This window comes from Melanostigma gelatinosum (assembly GCF_949748355.1).
Source record: "Melanostigma gelatinosum genome assembly, chromosome: 3".
Taxonomy (NCBI): domain Eukaryota; kingdom Metazoa; phylum Chordata; class Actinopteri; order Perciformes; family Zoarcidae; genus Melanostigma; species Melanostigma gelatinosum.
The window spans coordinates 5,369,916-5,382,027 of NC_136636.1; positions in this window are offsets into that span (position 1 = coordinate 5,369,916).

Here is a 12,112-nt window from a genome sequence, read left to right on the forward strand (position 1 = left end):
GCATCGGTCTAGTTTACATCTGTCTGAGGATATATTTTACTCTTATATACAGCCTATAATCACATATTATGTTTTGAATTCATGAATCCACAATCAATTGTGGTGCAACAGAACACACACACACACACACACACACACACACACACACACACACACATTTCAAGGAAGGGGAGATTACTGCATATGCAACACAGCTCCTCCACCTGGATAAACAGCCATGATCACGCTCGTTTATTGCGTGGAATAAATCACGGAGCCCAGCAGACATCGTTCCCACTGATTGAGTACTCACAGAGTAAGTGGAATCTGCTCGCTCTTTCCTCCACAGCCTCGACACTATCAGCCCTTTGGCCAGCGAAAAGAGCGAGAGAGCCAGAGAGACACAGGAAGTATAGAGAGTCCTTGAGACGGTCAGAGTTCAGTAAGTGTGCAGCAGGAAGGGGACAATCTGCAAGACACTGCAGGTTTTAAGCCGCTCATTCAACATAAAAATTATGGAACAGGACGGACATTAACAAACATTGCTCTCACTGATGAAAATGCAGATCGAGGTTTGGCAACAAATATTCAAATATGCAGAAATAATCTTCAGGTAAACGGGGTTGTAGATAAATGGATTATTGTTTTGTTCTGTGCGGGACCGGTTTCATGTTCCTGCTCCATTTAAATTATGATTTTACTGGCTGGCAACAGTGCTGTTAAACCAACAATTCATCCTTCGACCACTGTTTGTGCATGGGCTCATTCAGTCAGCATTAAGAGATCAAACAATCACTTCAGGGCTACCGCGGCGTTTTCCGCTCTGGGAGTTGTCCTTGTTTTCGTCTTCCTTTTACTTTAACCCTTTCACAGTTTGTTTTCAGTTAAGAGAAGTCAATAGTAACATTTTGGTCCCCTAGAAATATCTTACGTTCGGTTCTACTTAGCTCCACTCTCTCGTGTCACTTCTGGTTGCAAGAAACCAAGATGGCGACGACCAAAGTGCCGAACTGGAGGCTTCAAAGCCATAGTGCCCATACTAATGGATGAGGTCACGGAGACTACGTCCACTTCCTATACACTGTGCAGTCTATGTAAGAAACCAAAAAGAAAAACTATCTCTACAAACTGACACTAAAACAGCTCACAACACAAAACACAACGTGATTCAGGAAGTAGCTATGTTACTAAAATGCTCCTGGGAAATGAAGTTAAAATCATTCAGTGATGCTACTTCTCAACACAGATGAACAGTCCTGTCTTGTTGTACTGCTTTTACCAACGCAAGGTAAGGTCCAGTTCAACATGAGAAGGAGTAGAGCTGTAGATTAAATCCAAAGCGGCTGTCCCCGGTTGGCAGGGAGGACGAAACGAAGACTCGAGTCGTTCCTTTGTCTCTTCCATCCTTGATCCAAGACACGAAACAAACTATTAAAACGAACTGTGGCACAAACACAAAACGTGGCTAAACTATTGGCGAAGATAGCAGTGTTATTTTGACCGGCTCTCAGAGTCTCAGCAGTTTGGCTGAATTGGGCTTTTTCTTGCCCGGCTGTTAGTCAGTGGTTGGCTTCTTTTCAACAGTCGACTGTAAATCCAGATTGTATGGACCCAGTAGCAGAGGTGATTGCTGCCCCGTATTTCTTTGGAGCATGTGGCATGACACAGTGCACCTTTAAACCGATTGGAGTCAATAAGCAGGGGCACTACAGGCTTCGTAATGATTCCTAGCTCCTCATTTAGCATCCTACCTTTTCACCGGGCTCCATTGCGTCAGCAGCTGTGACCCATTTCAGGGGCTGCCTCCTTCCAAAGAACGAGGACCGCAAAAGGTGCAGCCTTCACAAGACTGAAGGCTACTGTGAGCAGCTGCCCCCCCCCACAACAAATGAGTGCAGTCCATACAGAGGATAAACCATAAAGAGGACATGCACTGTAGGAACCGACATTAGTCCCACTTTCCAGAATATGAAAGCTCGCTTCCACGAGATTACATTCATTAGGAGATAGAAGTCAGACTTCACAAACACGTACTTCCAGACGCGAGAGAAAGACTAATCATAATGACCTGAATGTCTGCGCTGGCACCAGAGGCCATTTATTCTGTGGAATTTGGTTTCCAGCAAGACAGACTCCAGTAGAGCTATCACAAAAATACTGATTGATTATGCAGGTGGATAGAGCCCTGCTTGCACCAGCCACAATAAAATAAAATAAAAACACTCTGTATTCAGTATATTGCACTGTAAACATCAGAGGATATGTCTTTTCCTTGAGAAAAGCGAATGGGGAATCTGTTTACACCACGGAACAGGTCTCAGGTATTATGCAAGAGCTGTGCTTGAGGAAAACAGAATTCGAAAACGCTTCCTTTGGGAACTTGTTTTGGCGGGAGGAAACTTGCAATTGTTGATTCTTGCATCATGCCATTGAATTATTCCGGATTGTCATATTTGGAAACCGTGATGCTTTTTCATCAGCGGGTCTTTTTTTAGCTCTTCAAATAAGGCTAACAAAGTTTCTAAATAGCATTCATATTTTTTAGATTGCCAATGAATGACAAGTAAAATGTTCACAGTGACCGACCCACCGAGAGTCATTGCCTTTTTTTATTTTTATCTTTATTAGCACATTGTTTTGGTTTTATCGCACGTTTGGTGTATGTTTCAGTCTCACCACTCGCATCAAGCCTCAGGGGAAACATCTGACCCGTGTTTCTGCCAATAACTGGGACACCCACGGCCTGCCGTAGGCACACAGCCCGTAGACCCTCTTACTGCCGAGGTCATCAAAAATATACGTGTACACACTTTTTTCCCCCCCAGACATCCAGATGAATTAGTAAAATCTACACATTGAATTAAAATGGTTACCAACATCAAAATGTCCAGTCGCTGCATGGTCGACAGCAAACTCAAGTTCTATAGAATTCCGACATGATTTCAACAGGTGTTTCAGTTTAAAGTGCATCCGCATTAACTTGTGACTTTAAGCCAAATGTACACGTAGCAATTTACGTAAATGGTCGGTGTAGATAATCCACTCAGATGAGCTGGTATTTCAAATTGATTGAAGGCTTTTACCTGCACACTTACATGGTCTGTTCGGGTTTTTAAATAGCTGCCATCATCTCGAGCAACGATGACACATTCGGCTGTTAGCGCGGTCACCATGGTTACCAATTGACTGATGAAATGATGAGTTCTTCCTCCATGAAAGTCCGATAGGATATTTACAGGGAGTTGGGTCCTTTGCCATAACTCTGGAGGTATAACCTAATGCTGCTTCGGGTATGAACTAGAGTGCCTGAATCGAACCTTTTTCTTTCAAGAAGTGGATGAAAGGTAGTCTGCCTGCTGCATGCTACAGTCCCTTCCAATTCTGTATTAATACAATGAAACTAGGCCAACAATAACCAGCTTCAACATCTTTGATGGGAGCTCACACGCCGGTGTCGATTGGACACCGAGGTCGAGTAATTTATTCCTGTGATGGGCAGGAAAGGCTAGATAGTTGTTACAATGTGGGGGAAAAACAAATATGCCTTTCATCACTTTCCATCTCTGCAGGTACAATTTTCTCATCCTCCTCTCTGTCTATCTCCAGATGAAAATCATTAAAAAGTCTCCAACATCTTTGAAAAGTTCAGCCCCACATCCTACGGTCAGTCCAAACTTTCCTCACTGAACCTAAAGAACAGGCATACTGAATACTAGACAATTTATAGAACAAATACTCGCCCTATAAGACACTGAGACTTTGTTTGGGATCTTAACACTGCCATGCTCTCAGCTAAATAATTAAACTTCTTCCTGACATTGTTTCTATTGTTTTGGGATTCAGTTTAAGGTTTGTTTGTGCTCTTGTTGCCATTTCTCTACATCTCCTATCAATTAATGTGCTACACATTCTAACGTGATGAGGGATGATGAATCATTAATGGCATTTTCATATCAATAAATTAGGGCTGACAAATTAGGCTTTTGCATGCCGTTAATTTAGAAATGGATCGATAACATTAACAAACGGTACTACAGAGAGATGAGATGACGAGACTAAACCACTTCTGGACAACGACAAAGGAATACTTTTAGGATAAACTATCGAACATGAACAACCCCACGAAGATGCTCAGCAAAGGTAAACTTTTGAATTGGTTGCTTGTTTGTTTGATCTTCAGCTTAGCGCTGTTTGCCGTCTATACCAGAACACAACTCAACACATTAAATAGAGATGTTGCAAAAGGAATCAAAAGCAGACTGAATTGAGTGTCGTGTTTCGAGTCCCTATAGACTTTGGTAGAGTTGCCATTCTGCACACATTTACGCATCAGCAGTTTTCTCACGGAATGCCACAATTAAATAATCAAGCAAATCGTGGAGTCAATCTCAGCTACAAAAACAATCATCATCTCACTGTCCTTGAACACAACGTTTTGAAGATCCAACTTAAAGTGGAGTCTGAAAATAGAGTTGTAAACACGGTGCGTGTGCTGGGCTCTCTGGGGAACTAAGGTATTTGACGACTGGCAGCAGCAGCAGGGGGTTGCTTTGAATGAGTAGACCTGAGTAGTGCACATGTACAGCGGGCCATCGTGGCCGTCCTGACAGGGAAGACGAGAGACTCTGACCTCATCAAACGGCAACACGTTCATGAATAAGTAAGTGATGAATCATGGACAATCCACATAACTTCTGAAGTGAAAAACATATTAAATAGTTTAGCTTTTGTGTCTGAAAGCAGATGGTTACCATCCAATACGGCGATTTTAATCGTGAGTTAGCTCAACTTCAGAATATGAATCATGATGTCATCATTCTCGAGTTTTTATTTATTTTTTGTATTGCTTTCTGTGTGGCATCAGATATGTCTCACACTTATTCCAGGCCCTTCTCTTGGCGCTCAGGCATCGCATGGCCTGTTGGAAACCCTGCTAAGTGCCCACAGCGAGACAGTCACATTTCAGCGGCTGTACAGATTGTGAATGATAGAGAGAGACTCTCTTCACATTCATTAAAGTGCCGCAAATGAATAATTCATGGTTTAGAATTGCAGCCCTCCAAATATTCAACTGCGCTGCATCGGGCCTTTCCTCTCCGATTGATTGCTTCCAGTACAAGTGATGCATGTGCCGGTCAGCTTGGGATCCGTATCCCATTCAATGGAAAGCACCGGAAAAATCCCCGAGTGTCTCCAAAAAACGATGGGAATTGAAATTGTAAAAGCGTAAAAGTGAGCCAAATTATTCAGCAGAAGCCACTTCATTTGCAAATGCAATGTTTATTTAAAAATATACTTTCAGAAGCTATATTTTAAAGATATGTCACATTGTCTGTGTCAATCATCATAAGTGTGTTGTTGCAATGATGCATCTTTATATAAATATTTGAATCAAAGGAAAGACTGCTTCAAGGAATAAACCACCCACGAGGAACCATGTCGGTTAGCTTCTGTGTGGAGCCGCTTGTAAGAAACAGCAGTGTTGTTATCCTCATGATTCGCCCTCTGGCCTGCAGATATGTGACATATGAACCCTGCTTGCATAAACTGTATACACACCTAACTCCCTGAGGTACTTGGGTAGTCATATTTGGATTTTTATGATCTGTTGTAGACCCGTTTTTGGTGGCAATGCATGTAGTAATCTCATTCTGCTCTGTTCAATGTAATTGACGACCGTAGACAGGTTTTCCTATGTATCTCAGAGGATCTACTGACAACCCCAGAGATGAGCTGTGAGCTGATGAGTTTTGTTTGGGTGTGTCTTGCTCTTTATATCACAGTGGACAGGCTGGTCTCATCCAGCATTCGTAGATGTACCGAACAAATCACTCGGCGTAATTCGTATGTATCCCACCAAATTATTTAGTATGTTAACCACGTATGAACTAGGAAATATAGAGACCACAAACGCACACAGGGTGGGTGGGAGGGGGAGGTGAATGGGACCAACAAACAGGGATCTTTCAACCAAGAGACCGTTGTTCGTTCTCCAGGTGAAACGAGAAGTCAATGTTGATGTTTTTGTCACGTAACTTGAATATTGTAGTACACGCCACTTTTGTGGTTATTTTACCCCAAACAACGATGTTCTTGACATTTTCTTAGCTAACTTAAGTATTTCACAATCTTTTCCTAAAGCTAACTAAGTATTTCACAATCTTTTCCTAAAGCTAACTAAGTATTTCACGATCTTTTCCTAAAGCTAACTAAGTATTTCACGATCTTTTCCTAAACCGAACAAAGTATTTCACGATATTTTCCTAAACCGAACAAAGTATTTCACGATCTTTTCCTAAACCGAACAAAGTATTTCACGATCTTTTCCTAAACCGAACAAAGTATTTCACGATATTTTCCTAAAGCTAACTAAGTATTTCATGATCTTTTCCTAAAGCTAACTAAGTATTTCACAATCTTTTACTAAAGCTAACTAAGTATTTCACGATCTTTTCCTAAACCGAACAAAGTATTTCACGATATTTTCCAAAAGCTAACTAAGTAGTTTTATATCCTAAACCCAACTGAGTAGTTATCTTTGAAGACAGAAGTTTATTTTGAAAATGCATGTAACGAGCGATAATTGACACGTGTTGCTGGCTTTTGTTGGAAAACCCAAAGCACCAAAAATGAGAAGTCCCTTTTCATAAAATATCATATGAACCGATGTATAAGGATACATTGCATTGGATGAAACAATGCAAACACACCGAGTGTCCAGAACAGTCCCATATCCAGTAATGAAACAAGACGGACCTCCCCACTGATGCTCCTATCACAAAGTAAAAGAAGAACGGAAACATCTGCTGGGGAATATACGTAATGAAAGCATGTTACCTACACCATAGATATCTATGGTGGGACTGTGTGTCAAGCATAAATCCAGCTTTACATTCACCGGGTGGCCAGAATCTCCACATGAATGGTAATGTACTCTTCTAGTCCCGAATGTGTAATTAAGCAACATGCCAACTTCACAAGGTGATAATATGTCGATGTTCTGATTCGTTTGTTCTCCTTCCCCCAGAAAGCCAAAGAAATGCTTTAATATCATGTCATATGATTGTCAGGCTTCTCTCGCAGCTCGTCGAGACAAGAGGATTTTCAGCACGTTTCTCCGTCGTCTGTCACACGTCAGGCGGAACAGATGCCCTTATATTTTAATCAATGCAGCTGTCTTCACAGGCTGCGTAACAGCTTGTCTTTAACTTGCGTTGCATGAAAATGCGATCCAAAGTGTATTTATATGCTTTAAGTGTATTTTATTCCATTTGACGTATGTGTGTGTGTGTGTGTTGGCCTCTGAGTGCTGCCAAAATGCAGGTGAGCTAGACTGCTGTGCATGAATGCAGCCTCCGTAGACACAGATGGAGCAGTGAAGCTGCTGCTCTGCATCTTTCCCTGAGCAGCCTGTGCAGACATTGTGCTCAGAGTCAGATCAAAAGCATCTACAAACATGTTGTCTTGTCGAACTCACGTCTTTGTGTATAACCAGGTGCGAAGAGCACTGGGGGCCTGATCAACAGAAAGAAATCGCCCTTTTTACTCTCGGATCATAATCCAAGAGGGAAAAATCGCATCGATTTTTGTTTCTGTTACCAGTCAGACAGGAGCTCTGCATTAAAGTATGTTGAGTCAGTATTTTTTTCTTTAAAACAGGTGCTGGCTGCACCACTCGCACACCCTTACGATTGTGATATACTTTCATGCAGTGGCGGATGCAGGCTGTGTGAGGTGCAGAGGGCAGAACATATAAAAAAGGCCACCAGCTGCCCGCGGTAGGGCACCAGCACAAAGGAAGTTTCTCGTCTCGTAAGGAAGCCTATATATGCCATCAAGTTTGTTTGTTTTTTATTCTAAGGCGCTCCTAAAGGGCACTGCATTACCTTTTCTCCTCTGGAGGGGCACTCTAGAGAATTCATTTCCCAAAACTGGGTCATGACACACCGGTGAGTCGCCGGAAATTTTAGTGGGGTGGCCAAATACATTTGCGTAATTTCTCCCATTGTCTTTTATTAACATTTGTATCTGCTGTGCATCTTTGTTAATTGTAGCCTGCTTTTGACATTGAATCTGAGATGAAAGGCTTGTGTACAAAACGTTTGTTTTACTGATGAGAGCAAAAACAAGTGAGAGCCTTTTAACTCTGCCTAACTGCATTCATTTGGTCTAATTTATAAACTATTTAACATGTTTTCAATAACGCATGCATAAATTGAAGTTGTGATTAGGTTATCTAACGTATATATTTTAGAAATGGCTCATTTATCTATTCAAGATAATATAAGGCAGTGCAGAAATGGCAGAAAAAAAAAGGTCAGGAATGCTCATTTACACGTACAATTTGCTCTTCTCATGATTTATATATATATATATTTATATATATATATATATATATATATATATAAATATATATATATATATATATATATTTATATATTTATATATATATATATATATATATATAAATATATAAATATATATATATATATATATATATAAATATATAAATATATATATATATAAATATATAAATATATATATATATATTTATATATATATATATATATATATATATTTATATATATTTATATATATATTTATATATATATATATATATATTTATATTTATATATATATTTATATATATATATATATATATTTATATATATATATATATATTTATATATATATATATATATTTATATATATATATATATATATATATATATATTTATATATATATATATTTATATATATATATTTATATATATATATTTATATATATATATATATATATATATATATATATATATATATATATATATATATATATATATATATATATATATATAGTCTGCGGTGAATTGGGTCATGAGGAATTGCCATTTTGAAAATACAGGTCCAAGGAACAACGTTGGGAAACACTGCATGAGAGGGGAACTTTTGTTGGGGTTTGTACGAACATTGGGGGAACCATGTTGGGCTGTCGCACCCCCCCTCACCCTTAGTCCACCGAAGAGGCAACACTGCGTCTCTAAATGACTGCTGTGGAAACTTCTTCTGGTTTATAAGTCAAGCAAGCAAAAGAGGAGAATGCAATAGCAATGTCACCGAAACAAACCCATATATGTTTCCTCAGTTGAGTGCATGCAAAATCGTGAGAAGAAGAGATTGTTTTGGTGAGCGCCCGGGCACATTGTGGCCGTCAAGAACAAAAAAATGAAAATCGGCTGAGGAAAGAAAATGCCTTCTGAAAGTGCCTTCAGTGAAATGCGACATATAAAGGAAGACACCAAACCAAAATTTTCTGAGGAAAAAAAAAACATTCAGGCTCAATCATGAATTGCTGATGCTGTACATCCGCTTCATCACACCAAACAGTGTCATCACAGCTACTCAGGCTTCTGTCACCACCTCCCGCTCGTCTCGCTGGCCGGGCAATCGTAGCCGTCAGTCACATAAATAACGCCGGTGACAGCGGTGGTATTTCAGACCAGAGAGAGGGATTTTATCATCTTCCCTCCGGCAGGTCACACGCCAAATGACTCATTTGAGTAAAGGTGGGGTGTAAACGGAGATGGCTTTTTTGTTGACAAGGCTTTGACTGAGCATCACTGGAGGAGCATACGCACTCATGGCAGTACCCCCCCCCCCCCCCACCGACATCGTGGGCGTGAGTCTACAACGAGTTTGCTCCGGCTGGGAGGCTCGCAGCGTAACTACATAAAAGATTCATGCCATTTTGTTGCTTCCACAGTTCAGTCTCTTCAAAGGTTTCCGTTGGCGGCTTCTTGGAAGCAGCCCTGATGAAGAGAGGAGTCTGCGCTCAGTTCTCGGGAGATTTTTTGATCTCGTGAGGCCCTGCAGGAAGGATCCGTGCACACCGGCTCTGAGCCAACATATAGGTTACGTCTGAACGAGTATTTCAACAATGGCTCGTTCCGTGTTTTTTTTCACAGGCGGCTGATCAAATGGCTGCTCGTCTAGTAACTTGTTGAGAGACAGAGAGAGCGATTTGTCAAAAGGAATGATTGCATCCTGCAACCTGCGCAAAAAGTCTACATCTAAGTTGTCTTCAAAGCTTCGTAAAACAACAAAGACCAATGGATTTTGGGGTCTAAGAGTCAGTCAACATCAATTGATGGCATTCCTGGTGCTTTAACCACCCCTCTCTCCACCCACACACACTCTCTCACCTCCACAGTGTGCAGACATTAGCCTTATCTGGTGCTTTGGGAGACATTACGAAAGCATCAAATACCAGAATTTATGGAATGAGTTTGTTTGACTTGATGAGCTGCAAATCAATGTGTTGTTTTCCTCGTTTGGGTTTACAAAACGTAACACATGATGGATGGGTGAATTAGGCCACAGCCGGAGCATCAATCATTTCACATCATATAAAAAAATGTGGTTGCGAAAAAAACACCTCATGCAAGCCAGAAAATATTGATATGGGGACAGTCGTCAATTTCTATAATAAGTTGTTGCTGATTATCCAGATGATGTAAATCAGTGAACTTTGGTCGCGAGCCAACATTTTATCCTTTTTAGTCGAACTCTGGTGCGGTTCGCTTGGGCAGTTGTGAAATCACACTGGTCTGGGGCAGACCAAAACAGAGAGGTGGTCTGGTTTCCAAGAGAACGCTGGTGCGGTTCCATTGCAGCGAGAATATAATCCGACCCAACTGCAGGAATTGAACCAAAACGCTGGCTGCCTCCGGATACAAGTGAGCAACAGGTTCACATGAGTGGAGGAGGACTGACGTGCCCGAGAGAACATTCCAAGTATGCAAAATAAAGTCCACAGAACCTTTGGAAAGTAATTCCAGGTCACGTGGAGATGAAGGGCTTCATGCACACAGTAGATCAGTGAAAGTGAAAGAAACTTCAACGGCAATATTTCAAAGTGATTCCCTGCATAGAAGAAGTGCTCTCAAGAAGAAAAAGATACATTTGCTCTTTCGTACACAACCCTCTGCACTTTACTTTGCGCACCGTGAAAATGGACCACACGAAGTAGAAAACAAACCAAAGATTTCACCCTGATCGGAACCAACGGGAGTCTGGCTTGTGAAAGCGCCCTCATGCACCCATCTCACCCGCTTCAAATGTCTTTTAAATGCTGTGTGGCCCAAAAAAAACACCTTAGTTAACTGGCTTCCCCAGATCCATAATTAGAAGTTAAGATAGATTAGATCAGACTCTGATACTGAACTCTGGGAGATGAAGTAATGCAGCACACTATTCTCTGTTTTCATTTCTGCGGTGCTGAACGCTGCAGCAGACCTCGCTGGGGGAGCGAGAGTCTCTGCTGCTTCTTCATCTTGCCACATGCACGAGAACCGTCACACTCATTTATTTCAATGCTGGAGGGCTTGTTTGCGCGGTGGTGTGACCGTTGTCAAAGCTCATCCGAAGTTTTCACCGCGGAGGCTGTTCACACAGCAGTCGCAAAAAAACTTTCGGTGATACAAAAGTTGTACGAGAGTTTGTTCACGTTGTGTCTCTTTCTCATTTCAATGCCGTCACAAAAACTCACCTGACAGCTACTCTGGCCAAAAGGCGGGTCGATAGAGCAACACGTATTGTTCACAAAGTGGGAGTACAAATACTCAGAGGACACCGCCTCACCTGTTTTGAAAGCTGAGACATTTCAATTTTGGAATGCAAATAGCAGGGATTTCTACCGCTGAAGGGTCAGAGGCGCTGCAGAACTGGAGAATCGCCTCGCAGAGAGCAAAACAATCCCCGCACACGATGCCGTTTCACAAGGGGATTAAAAGGGCTCCGTATCATAATCTCAGGCGGCCATTAACTCAAAACCGAAAGCTGTAGAACTGTCAAACCTCGGAGAGCTATTGACTCGGTGTCTGTTAAAGTGAAAAGCAAAGGCGAGGGGTATTATTTACATGTCATGCTTGAGATGTTTCCCGAAATGATGATTCCAGTTCTTGTGTTCTCGTTTTGTTTTGTCCATCGGCCCCGTCAGTCAGGCTGAACGATTGGAGGAAAGTGTGATCTCGTTATTAAATGCATTTCTTTCAAAAAAATAAACTCCGGGCCTGTATTTGTGGATAAAGTATGAAACGAGGTGTGATTCTGCCGAGCCTTTCCCCCCGTTTCCAGA